The sequence below is a fragment of the Petaurus breviceps genome, unplaced genomic scaffold (assembly GCF_028583685.1).
Source record: "Petaurus breviceps papuanus isolate PSGF00001 unplaced genomic scaffold, PetGlider_PUasm1.0 214, whole genome shotgun sequence".
Classification (NCBI taxonomy): domain Eukaryota; kingdom Metazoa; phylum Chordata; class Mammalia; order Diprotodontia; family Petauridae; genus Petaurus; species Petaurus breviceps.
The window spans coordinates 826,497-840,569 of record NW_027185863.1 but is presented as its reverse complement, the minus strand read 5'-3'; the positions used below and the strand labels follow the sequence as shown (position 1 = coordinate 840,569).

Sequence of the window (14,073 nt, the reverse complement as noted above, 5' to 3'; positions counted from 1 at the left end):
GACTAATGGACATAGAAAACTAACAGATACATTCACTGTGGTTTTTGAGAAACTATTAATATCATTATATTTTTTTAAAAAACTTGATGTAAAATTGTTTATCCATCTGTCAAAGGGATTTATGTCAAAATGCAAACTTGAAATCAGATGTCTTCTCGATTTTGAAAGATCTTTCAGGACTAGTGTAAGTGAATCTTTCAAATATCATATTGGTTCTTAAAAATTGTAGAGCCAAGCATGAGCAAAACATTCACAGAAACCAAAGTACAGCATTCACAATGATATAATATAACAACTTATCACTAAAGTGATCACATAGTTTTAAACAAAAGGTACCATTCAGTAAGTCCTTAACTTAATCATCCTTAAGGAGCAATCCTCCTTAAGGGACACAAAGTTTTCCCACCCCTAAATCACATTGCCTTAATTTTTAATTAAAAATGTTCTTTCTTTTGATTAGAGATTAGTTTCCAATCATCCTTAATTCAATCACCCTTAAGGTGTACAGTGTGCAAAGTACAAAGTTCTCCCACCCATAGGCCACACTAAATCAGGATCTTCAGCAATAAGTACCCAAGGAGAGGTCTTTTCATCTTGGCTCAAGACTGGCTCCCAAATTCCGTGGTTCATCTTCCTTGGGTCCAGGTCTTGCCTGAATCAATCCAATTGTCACCTGAATTCACAGGCAGATAGTTCTCAGCTCCTCATCCAGTTTTTCATCTAGTTCCTCATCCAGTTCCCATTCCATATTGAAGCTCACAGTGTGCAGTCCACCTCAAGTTCTTTGCAGTTTCTGTTTCTGGGAAAACAAAGCTTACTTAACAAAGTCAAAACAACATTCATACATAATGCCAGCACCATTATCAATTCACTATCTGCATGTGAAATCAACCCAGGCCAACAAACAAGGTCTGAGAATTCAACACAAATCATCAGTATAGTCCTAGGACCTCTGAAACCCTCCTCCAGGACTTCTGTAAACAGACAACAAGAAAATCCTCTTTCAGGGCTTCCGATAAGGCCCCAGGGCTTCCATACAAAGTATTTCAAACACAAATCAACACAGATAGAACACATAGAGTGCTGGCCACCACACAAGTTCCCTTCTTAGTTCTGCTCTCTCCCAGCTTGTGCTTCTGCTTTTATCTGGTCATTAGCTTCTCCCTGTTCTGCTCACCTCTTACATCCTTCCTGTTCCTGTCTCTGGTAAGTTCCCCCCACTGTGGGTTTCACAAGTTCTGTTTCTTAAGAAAGACTTGAGGGGCAGCTAGGTGGCATAGTGAATAGAGCACTGGCTTTGGAGTCAAGAGTACCCGAGTTCAAATCCAACCTCAGACACTTAACACAAAAAAAACTAGCCATGTGACCTTAGGCAAGTCACTTAACCTCAATTTCCCTCCAAAAAATAAAAAAGAAATACTTGATACAATCACAGGCAAGGATCAACTGAAACAAGGCTCTAAGTACTTGTTTGCTTGCCATTACAAAAATAATATATCCTATTGTAACAAGTACATACATATCTAATAATAATTTCAAATAGATACAGTCCAGAAAAGTTTTAAAAATATGTACAAAAACAATATGTAATATTAAGAAATTGAAGTCTTGTGTTTGAAACTAAAATAGTACATCATTTTAGAAATGGAGGCAGGGGTGTGATGGAGCCTGCTCTTGGAAATTGGAAAACACTACAAATTTGGTTTTGCTTTATTTATTGTTCTGTTAATTATCTGGACCTAAGAAAGTGAGGGAGAAAAAAAGTGTATAATGCAGATTAAATTTAAAAGTATGTTTGACAAAGTTTTTTTTTTTATTTTTTGTTTTGTTTTCCCCACACCCAAACATCAATTATGAAGCATTTACTGTGTACATATGGCAGAAGTGTACTTAAAAGATTACCTGATACAACTGCTTCATTTTATAGATGAGCTCCAAAAAGGATAAAAATATTAGTAGTAGTTATCTTTGTATTTTTCTTTACATTGAAATACTGATGTAGTAAAATTCTATCTTTGCAAAACTTCTTGAATTATTTACTTGTATATTAGACTAAAGTATTGTAAGCATACTGGTGCCATTTGAGATAGTGTCTGAGAACTGATTTTTGTAGTACTTTGATCACATTTAGCCTACATAGAATCATTATGATTGTAACACACATACATACACACACACAACCTCTTATTTCAAACCAAAACTATAATTATCACAGGGGAATAAATTAAAATAAATTCCCTTTAGAATACGATTTCCACATATTAAAAATGTGTTACCACCAATAATGTGACATGCACGAACAATAGAAACTTCTAGTATTTTTGCCAATATAAAAACCAAAGAAAATATGCCAGCCCACTTACTTTGATTGTATTTATGTAAAAGGGGAAAAATGAGTTTGATTTGGCTTTCTTTAATTCTGATTTATAGCATGTTAATTGTGGTATATTTCTCAGCTCCATCTAGGGAAAGGTTGGGGATGAGTCCTGTAATAGGGTAAGAGCCTTCCTTGATATGAGCAATAGACTCCTGTTGAGTTATGAGAAGAAGCTTTAGCCCAAGAGTTCCCAGAAGCATCATAATAGCTATACAAAGCAAGAGTCAATAGCCATAGATATATGGTATTGATATGAAAGGTCAGAGGCAGAAACAGATGTCCAAAAGACAACCCAAAATTAACATAAGAAACAAAATTAATATCGGAGTTTGAAGAGCAGGCAAAGCAATGTTGTTTTGGATCAAGCTGAAGGATTCAAATTCAATGGTAAGATACCATAGACAATTTTAGTTTTTTTCACAGTTTCTTTCAGGCATTCATGTGTTTTTGTGTAGTATTTCTAGAAGTATTGAGACACTTAGCAGTCTAAACTCTTTGGCTAGAAGCCTAGAACTAGAGTTAGCATGTAACAGACAAAATTAGCTTGGTTAACTCCAAAGACAAAGTCTGGGAGAAGCAACTCGGGTGTGCAAAAGGAACTACCAGATATAATTTTACTCCCTGCTACATTTGTTTATACCTTATGAGAACTCTTGTAAATTTGTACCTAATTTGTTATTTTCATTGCGTGTCTCTGTTTCTCTGTCTTTGTTCATTGGAAAACTCTTAAGCGTAATAATTCTTTCAGAAGAAAGGCATATGACCTCTTCCACAGGATAAAGAACCTCAACTCCTAAGTCTACCAATATGTAGATGCCAAGGAATACAGGCCATAAATGACAAAGGTGTCAGTGAATAATCAGAATGATGACACCAGCAAGCCACATTCTGTGCCTCATTAGAGGGGGGAAAACAAAGAATAGGGTAGTGATGGGATGTTGTAGGCTTAAGGCACCACCACACCATTATTGAATTCATTAGCTATGCCAATTATCTTTTTTCTCAGAGACTTTGAACTACCTTTCATATCCTTAAATTTTTGAGTGTTTCTCAAAAAAGCTTAAGTGAAATTCTGAAGATGATTTAAGTCACGCTTCAGCACTAAATTTTATGCATAGAGGAGAGTTTGAAATCTGTTACTACATGAGAGGACCTACAGTTTATCCCTTTTGACTCCATAAACGTGAAATGTTTAAAAAAAAAACTCTCCTACCCATCTCTGCCTAGTTAAATATTATTCAGTTTTCAATGTCCAGCACAAATATTACATTTCCCAAGAAGCCATTCTGGTTCAACTCAACTAGAAAAGATATTATACTCATAAATCCTTAATCAATTTACTTGATTTTCTAACAATACTATTAACATAGAGCTTTATAATCACTAATCATATTTTCTTTCTCTTCTCCTTAGAAACATTTTCGACAGACTTACATTTAACGTTAGGGGCAAAAGGGGAATTCTCAGCACAGTCTTGGACAGGGGTGACATCCAGCTCAAGCAGTCAGTCACCTACAAGTGGAGGGTAGTAAGCCTGCAGGAAAAAAATCTAGCAAACAAGTTGAACAGACAAAAACCAAAAAGATAAGGAGACAATAACCAGAAGTAAGGTAGATATAGTGTCACCCAAATTTTAGAATGCCAGAATAATTTCTCCTTGATAATTAGAATCTATTACTCCAGTCACTACATGAATTTCTTGAGCTTCTGATCCTGATTTAGATAACATCTCTGTCCAAAATGATTTTTAGGGATTCTCACACATATTCCAGTAGAGATTTTTTTATTTTTTTTTCTATGCAGCCAAAATCCTCTAAACAATGTAAATCTTGGGGCAGCCAGGTGGCTCAGAGAGTTAGAGCACCGGCTTCAGTGTCGGGATGACCTGGGGATCAAATCCAGGCTCAGATACTTAGCACCACACCCAGAAATAACTGGCCATGTAACCTTGAGCAAGTTACTTAACCCCAATTGCTTTAAAAAAAAAAAAACAATGTAAATCTTATCCTTCTGAATCAGGTGTTCCTGGAAACAGTGCTGGGACACCTTGCTTCACAGTCCAATACTCAATATTTGGTATCTTATGTGTTTACTGTTCTCTAATTTGAAGATTTGGGGTCAACATGCTGGCCAGAGTTATGGTCTATTATTCAAATAAGGTGAAACAGTGGACAAATTTTCTTTCCAATGTTGATACGAATAATTAGAACTTAACTTCCTTAACTATTCTTATGGTAATACATTCATTCTTTCAATCAATCCAGATCTTTATGGATTACATGGAATATGCTATATTCATTCTATATTGTTTAACATATAATATCTCTTCATTTCATTACTTTTTAAATATGATCCATTGTCACTGTGAACCTGCATTGGGGTTCCATAATATAGACTTAGGATATTTAGAGTTTTATAGGTGTTTTTCTGGGTTGCATTCTTAAAGGAACAAGCCACTAGTAAACCTGAATAGGTGTCAACACAAGTACATATAAATTTGAGCCCTTTATCTTGGGGTAAGGGTCCAATATAATCTATTTGCCAAATTTCAGCTGGAACTTTTCCCTTTGCCATATCTCCATTTACTACCCAAGTTGTTCCTTTTCCAATATATATATATATATATATATATATATATATGTATGATGATATGATGTTTGGGGTGGCTAGGTAGCACAGTGAATAGAGAACCATCCCTGGAGACAGGAGGACCTGAGTTCAAATCCAGCCTCAGGCACTTAACACTTACTAGCCATGTGACCTTGGGCAAGTCACTTATACCCAATTGCCCTACCTTCCCCCCTCCAAAACAACAACAACAAAAAACAAACAAAACAAAAAAAGACATATATGACATTTGTCTGTTACCTGTTTTAACAATGAATGAGGTATAGTAATACCTCTATCTTGTGTCCACTGGTATGTGGTCTGGACCCCTACAAGTCTGGTCATTTGATGTACCCATTTTGCTGTTACCAGACCATCAGCTGATTTCAGAGTAGGGACAATATATTGAGTAGCAATCTTTGCTAGTCAATCAGCATGTGCTGATTGTGATGTGATGAGGGCCACATGAGCATCTACATGAAAAACTGAAAAGTCAGTGACCAAAGACATCTTCCAGATATCTTCCCATAATTCCTTGCCCCAGACTTGTTTGCCATGAATTTCCCAATTTTCATTTTTCCACATGGGCATCCATGTAGCTAACCCCTTAGCTACCACCCATGAATCAGTAAATATATGACACTGTCCTTGTTCTGTTTTGATGGCTTGATATACTGCCATAAATTCAGCATAGTGACTACTTCCACCTGTCCCAGTACTTTCCAAAGTCTATCTAATACATGGGTCATAGGCTCCTGCTTTCCAATGTCTTTTATGACCCAAATATTTTGCTGTCCCATGTATTTTTCTTTTGTTTTTTAATTAATCCATCATATCCCTCATTCTATTTTATCAAGGACTGTACCAACTGTTGCTCTGATTCAGGGGGTGTATCCTTTTCTTCAGTATTGATGCTTACTATAGATTCATGTAAAACATAAACTCTACTTTTGTTTGTTTTATATCTATTTTGAATGTGCCATTTCTATTTAGTTATGCTAGGCTCTTGTGCATGTCCAATTCTGTGGGAAACTGGTGTACTTATTATTCAGGTCATCATTGGGATTCCAGGCCTGAATATTACTTCATGGTCCAGAGTCAGTCGTTCAGTCTCTATCGAAGCCCAATATGAAGATAACAACTGCTTTTCAAAAGGGGTTTATTCAACTTCAGATGAAGAGAGTTTCCTAGACTAAAATCCTAAGGGTACATTTCAACTTTGTTGCTTTTTTCATAAACTCCAATTTGCATATTCATCCTGTATAATCACTTGCAATTCCACTGGGCCACTTTGCATAGATCATAAATTTAGGGCCAATTGTATAGCAGTTTTACCCTCTTCAGAAGCTTAACTCTGCTCAAGTCCCCAAATAAATTCATAGTTCTTCTTTATAACCTTATGTAAGGGTTTCAAAATCTGCCCTAAATTCAGTATGTGATGTCACCAATATCCAAATAATCTATAAACTTTTGGACTTCTTTCTTATTTGTGGGGATAGGAAAATCCTGAGTGTTTGGTTGGGTTTGTGGAAGAATCTCTTGCAACACCTCATTCCACTGTATGCTACAAAATTTTACTGTTTAAGATGGTCCTTGGATCTTTGCAGGGTTAACCTCTTACCCTTTGCTTTTATATGCTCAATTAAAAGCATCAAACTTTTCTCCACTTTTACATTTTTCCCCTGTATGATATGATATCATCAATGTAGTGGGTAAGCTGTATACCAGGTATCTATAATTCATCCAAATGTTCAGCCACAATCCTATGACAAATAGTAGGGCTATGCAGAAATCCTTATGGCAACAGGGTGGAAGTATATTGTCTGCCCTACCAATTGAAAGTAAACTAGTCCCATTGTTTAGAATCTATTGGGATAGTAAAGAAAGCATTGGCTAAATCAGTAACTGCATACCAAGTCCCATCATATTTCTGGATCTTTTCTATTAAAATGACAGTATCTGGAACAGCAACATACAAGGGAGGAGTCACCTTATTCCATTGTCTATAAACCAGTCATTCTCCAAGTCCCATCTGACTTTCATACTGGCCAGATAGGATTATTCCATAGTGTGGTTTTAGGGACTAACACTTCTGCTTCAACATATTCCTTTATAGTACTAGTAATTTCATCTTGCCCACCTGGCACATGATACTGCTTTAAAATAATTACTTCAGGGGAAGCTAGGTGGTGCAGTGAGTCTTAAAGCATCAGCCCCAGAGTCGGGAGGACCTGAGTTTGATTCTGGTCTTAGACACTTAACACCCACACACAAAAAAAAAACTAGCCATGTAACCACGGGCGACTTACTTAACCCCAACTGCCCTCCAAAAGGCAAATAAAATAAAATAAATAAAATTACAATAAAATAATTACTTTGGAAGGTTCAGGTAAAGTGACTGGGTCTATTTTTATTTTTTCCACTAAAACTGAATTAATTCCTGTCTTCTTTACTGCAAATGGGAATCTTCCCTCCGGTAAATTTAAAGTCATACTTCCTAATATATCTATTTCAATTATGTACTCAAGAATGTGTGCAATTGCCATGGTGCAGTCTTTCTTAGGTAATTGTCCAATTTTCATTATTAGTTTAACTTGTCTGTATGGTATATCAGCTAATAAGTGAATAAGGCAAAATTTGAACCCATATCTTCCTGCCTCCTAGGTTAGTGTCCTATGTAGTACAAGAAATTGTTTTTATAGTCAATCTTTATAAAAGGTCTGATATCCAACTATATAGGAAAGTAGCACAAATATATAACACTACAAATTATTCCCAGATGAATATATGGGTAAAATATATATAAACAAACAGTTTTCTAAATAATTGAAACCTATTAGTAACACAAACGAAAGTATTCCTCTAAATGATTAGGGCTAATAGTAAGTATTTTTTTTTAGAAAACCATTCTAAGAACTCTCTTTACATTTAGCAAATTGGCAGAGATGACAAAAGAAAAAAATCAATATGAGTAGCAATGATGTTTTAAAAAGAATAGAATTGTGGAAAAACTTCTTATAGTCTCCTTGATAAAAGGTCTCATATCCAAGATATATATGGGACTGATTTAAATTTATTTTTAAGAAGACATTACCCGATAGATAAATGGAATCTAAACTCTCTCTATAGAAACATTTTCTAAATCATTAATAATTGGAGAAATGTAAATTGGGACAATTTAGAGTTTTCAAAACATACACATCAAAGGGACAATAACGAAATAAAAGAAAGAAAATGACACTTGTTGGAGCAGCTTTGGGAAAATAGTTTTATTAATGTGTTATTATTGGAGCTGCGCTGGTCTAGCCATTCTGGAAAGCAAATTGGAATCAAACATCTAAATAATCTAAACAGCTTCCCCTTTGACCCAGCAATACTACTATTAGGTCTATCTGTCAAAGAGATAAAAGAAAGAGAGAAATGGTGTACATACACACACACACACACAAACACACATGCACCACACTAGCTCTTTTTGTGGGCACAGACAAGTGAAAATTAAGAAGATACCCATCTACTAGAAAATGGTTGGATAAATGATTATACACACAGTCACATATGTATATGTGTATATATAGGTATATGTATATTCATAATAGAATACTATTATGAGTGTAAGGAATAATAAAAACGTTGGTTTTATAGAAACTTCAGAAGACTTGTATTAACTGACAAAAATGAAATAAACAGTCAGAACAATTTCTAAAATACCAAAATTATTGTAAAGAAAAAATGTTTTTCAGATATTTAAGAATTGTCATCAGTTCAATGACCAAAAATGAACAATCAGTTCATCAGTAAACATTTATTAAATGACTACTGTTTTCCAAGTACTATGGGAAGACCTGGAGATACAAAAGTAGGGGAGGGGAAACAGCCCCTTCCCTCTAAAGGGGATACAATATGAACACAAGTATACACAAAGCAAGCAATATACACGACAAATAGGAAATAATAGAAGGAAGGTACTGGAATTAAAAGGAGTTAGGGAAGGATTTCTGTAGAAGATGAAATTTTAGTTGGGGTTTAAAGGAAGCCCAGAAAGTTAGTAGTCAGAGCACAGGAGAAAGAGAGCTCCAGAAATGGACACAGAGATTGCCCCTAGCCGAGAAATGGAGTGTCTTGTTTATAGAAAAGCTAGGAGACCAGAGTCTCTGGATCAAAGAATCCATACTGGGGAGTAAGGTGCAAGAAGACAAAAAAGGGTATTAATGATAAACTATGCTCTCCACCTCATGTCTTAGAGACAACAGACTCAAAACACCCATTGGATGCAGCCAATATAGGGTTGTTGTGATTTTTTTTTTTTTTGCTTAACAATGTGCATTTGTTACAAGATTTTTCCTTTCCTTTTTTCTTCCTTCCTCCTTTCCTTCCTATTTCCTTCCTTTGTCCTTTTCAATCTTTTTTCATTCCCTTTTTCTTTCTCTCTCATTTTTTTTAAATTGAGAGACAGGAGATGGAATGAAAAGAGAGTTAGAGATAGGATAAAAGAAAAAAAGAAAAAAGTAAAACTGGATTGTGGCACCATCATTTTTGAAAAATCAAAACAAGAAAGAATCAAACAATTAGGACAACTTTTGAAGTCAAATATTGAATCTATCTTATAAAGAAAAGCAACCTCTAACAAAGATCAGCAGCTTCATTTACAATCTTCTACTCTAACTATGGAGATGATAATTTTATTTTTGCTTATTAAATTCAGACTTAAGTAACTATAAAGCAATAAATTATAAACCTGAAGTAGCTGCAGGAAAAGAAGCACATATACATTTTTGTTAAAACTGTCCATCAATTAAATCAATACCTCTGCAAAGCAATTTGGAATTAAGAATAATAAAGAATTTGAAAGACATTTACATTTTACTCAGGAGACAACAGAAAGCCACTGAAGATTTTTGAGCAAAGGTAAGACATGACTATATCCATTTATTTAAAAAAAAATCTTTTTACCGGGAGAGGTTTGAAGGACAAATTGGGAGAGGAGAGATTAAAGAGGAGAGTTGGAATCAATTATAATAAGGGTATTGCAATAGTTCAGGCAATTGTTAACAAAGACCTAATATATGAAAATGGAATTGTAATGAAAAAAGGTAGGGCAGATGCAGGGCACATCATGGAAATGGAATAAATGGGACATCATCACTCATTGACAAATGAAAGAGAAAGTCACAAAATATGGGGAGATTAGATGAATATTGGTGTCTCTGACAAAAAAAGTCAGAAGAATGAACAGATATGTCAACACCACCAAACTGCCTACTTTCTAGTTTGTAAGTTCTATGAAGAAAGTGACAATTTCTTGTATAAATTTTGTATTTCTCATAGTAACTACCAGAATACTCAACAGAGTAATTATTCAATAAGTCTTTTTTGGAATATATAAAATTTAATTTAATATTAATGCATTATTATCTGGCCCTTCTTATTCTCAAAAACTGATGTGGATAGAATAACAAAAAATTCAAATTATTACACAGAAATTTTTTTTATCCAAGATTAAATGAATGTTTTTTTATGGTTTTTACTCTGAAAATACAATCGTGATTCTGTAAGGTGACAGCAGATGGTCCCCCTAAAAGTGACAGGACTAAGTAAAGAGAATTCAACATCTCATCTCAAGCTCCCTTAACCATAAAATCTATGAATTTATGCTTAACTGAGCCAGTAGAAACAATCACACAATGTCTAAGGGTAAACCATGATAAGTTATATACCTGGTTTCTCTTTGTAATGAAGAAAGAAAAACAAATAAGGACATTGTATATCTGGCAAATAAAAATACTCTGTAGATCTTGCATCCTCATTCCTTCTTTGCTTCAACATGTTTCTATTATTGTAATTTTTTTTACTTTATCATTTGACTTAGATAATTATTTATTCTTATTTTTAACTCCAGATTTTTAGCCAATTTTCTTTCAATGCTGATTCTATTTTCAAAATGATAACGTTTTGTTTTACATATCATTTGGGATGATTGCCAGCACATAATTTATTCTGATGGTTTTCTCTTTTATTTTCCTTTCTTGTGTGTGTACAGTTTATGGTTATTACTATATATAGGGTAATTCAAAATATGAAATCTGATAGAATATAAGATTGTGGCATTTTCACATTCTAAAGAAATAAAAGAGGATATTTATATAAAACATTTCCTTCAAGAAGCTGAAACTACTGGATATACTTTTAAGTAATAATAAAATCACTCCTCTGAGATAAATGAGTAACAAATATGATCAGCTATCACCTTTCATATGAAAATTTGTAAAATTAGTTTTGATCATTTTTCATCCTCAAACCTATCTGTTAGCAGCATCATCATTTCCCATTTGCCCACTGGCAAAGTATCAAACCCATTTTTGACCCCTAACTCCCCACCATCATCCACATTCAGTCTTTAAAATTTGCATTAAGTTTTCCTTTTTCAGACTTCTTATGTGAAAGCCCCTATCATATCTTCTATGTGCCAGGCAACTCACCAGCTTGCCATTCCCCACACACAATATTTCATGTCTTATTCTAGGCCTCGGCTCAGATTTTTTTCTCATGTCTAGAATGTGTTCCTTACTGACCATTGTCTCTTAGAATCCATCGCTTTTTTTCAAAGTTCAACTTTAGTGTCCTCTCACAAGAGTCCTTTCATGATTCTTTTGTTGTTAGGTCTTTCTCTCATTACTTCGTATTTTTTCTATTTAATTCATATATATTTTGTAATGATTTATCTATGAACATGTTCTCTCTAGCAGATTGTATGAGCTTTGAATGTAGACACAATTTCATTTTCTTTTTTTGTATACCTGGCACCTAGCATAATGCCTTTCACATAGAAGAAAGTTAATAAATGTTTGCTGAAAGAATAAGTATCAAAGAGAGTGCTTTGCAGTTCACCATCTCCACTGGCAAAGCCCTTGTATGCCGTGCCAAAAAAGGCAAAGAGTTTCCTTTGCTATTTCTTTCCACTGTTCAAGACAAGGATCAATTCCATTGGGGTTGTGAGCACAGGCATGCAGATGGATGACACTTTGTTCCCCTGAAATATGATTGTTTACATATTCATACACACACAAACATACACACTGATCTAGGAGAAAAAAAAATGAGTAAGAAGTCATTTAACTTGATGGGTTAGTTTTTTTTTTAACTGCATTTAAACCAAATTAAGATTTAGAATTGTCTTTTGAACTATTCACAGCAAATAAAACCTTATTTCAAACATGTCTAAGATGACCTTACAATATTTGCATTCAAGTCATTGGAAATGGCAGTGATCTTCTGCTCTGGAAAGGAAAGTCAAGGGCATGATCAATCTCATCATGATTTCAGTAAACAGTAAACATCAAGGCTTGCTGGAAGAGTTACCTTTCCCCACTGCTTTCTTTCAAAAGCAGATTAGTAGCTGAGTAACTGGGACCTGGATGATGAAGCCTTTCAAATAAATTTGATCCTCAGTTCTAGGAGGAAAGACTTTAGCTATTATCTATAAAAAAGGAAAAATAAAAATGAATTTAAAACATGTATTGTCTAGAATTTTTGGCCCATTAGGTTAAATCTAATGCTATCTTGTGTAATAAGAAATAACTAATATTGGGTTTAGAAAGAGTAGATTGAAATGGATGGCATTTGTCCAATTTAGATGTGCTTTCAGTGATCCTGAAACCTGTCCCTGAAAAAAAATTCATTGAAAAAAACAAATATCCTTTCAGTGATGCTATATGGCTGTGAATCATGGGGTGGTATACTCCCTAAGTCATCAAAATTATAAGTGACTAAAATAACAATGGAGAGACTTATGATGGATATAGATAGACATAGTACCCATAACGATTCCATATAAAATACTAGCCAAGATGGAGTTGACAAATTAATAGAAAAAGCATTTATTAAGCCTGGCATTATGCAAAGCACTAAGGACAAAATTCAAGCAAAAAAGAGTGCCTATCCTCAAGAAGCATGTGTGTGTGTGTGTGTGTGTGTGAGAGAGAGAGAGAGAGAGACAGAGAGAGAGAGAGAGAGAGAGAGAGAGAGAGAGAGAGAGACAGAGAGAGAGAGAAGCAGGGATGTCTATCTTCCAAAACCATCCTAGGGAAATCACACCCAATCTTCAGGGATGCTGGCATGCAGCTGAACGGCTATCACTACTACGACCCCAGGACTTGTGGCTTTGAGTTCACCAGAGTCTTGGAAGACATTTCAAAAATCCAAGAGCAAAGTGTCATCCTTCTGCATACCTGTGCTCACAACCCCAATGGAATCGATCCTTGTCCTGAACAGTGGAAAGAAATAGCAAAGGAAACTCTTTGCCTTTTTTGACATGGCATACAAGGGCTTTGCCAGTGGAGATGGCGACAAGGATGTTTGCCACTTCTTTGATCATGGTGTTAATGTCTCTCTGTCAATCATATGCCGAGAACATGAGCTTGTATGGTAAATGTGTGGGAGCCTTTACCATGATTTGTAAAGATGCTGATGAAGCCAAAAGGATAGAATCCCAGTTGAAAATCCTGATTCGTCCTATGTATTACAACCCCCTTCTCAATAGGTCCCGGATTGCTGCCACGATCCTGAACAGTCCTGATCTGAGGAGCCAGTGGTTACAAAAGGTCAAAGGCATGGCAGATGGCATCATTAGCATGTGGACTCAGCTGGTTCCCAACCTCAAAAAAGAGGGCACCTCCCACAATAGGCAACACATCACTGGCCAGATTGGCATGTTTTGTTTCATCGGCCTGAAACCTGAGCAGGTAGAATGGCTGACCAAGAAGTTCTCCATCTATATGACAAAAGATGTCCACATTTCTGCAGCAGGGGTCATGTCAAGCAATGTAGGATACCTTGCCCATACCATTCACCAAGTCAGCAAATAACTCTCCCTGGTGAGATGGAGCAGAGATGACCTTTCCAACCTCAGACTCTGCTATTTGATATTCAGAGAGATGATTGAGCTGGCAAAGATAGAAGTGGTATGAGAATTCCTTTCAACCACAGTGCTTAATGCTCAGCCATTGAAAGTTTCTCAGAACAAGACTTTTGAGTAAGTTAAAGGCATCTGAAAGTAGTCTTTGGAGCTTTGTGGGTCTAACCCAAACTTC

At 35.3% G+C, this 14,073-nt stretch overlaps 1 pseudogene; it reads left to right on the top strand.

The window, feature by feature from the left end:
• The first annotated feature begins 13,037 nt into the window (after window positions 1-13,037).
• Window positions 13,038-13,848, top strand: LOC138165612 (aspartate aminotransferase, mitochondrial-like; annotated as a pseudogene).
• Window positions 13,849-14,073: the final 225 nt, after the last annotated feature.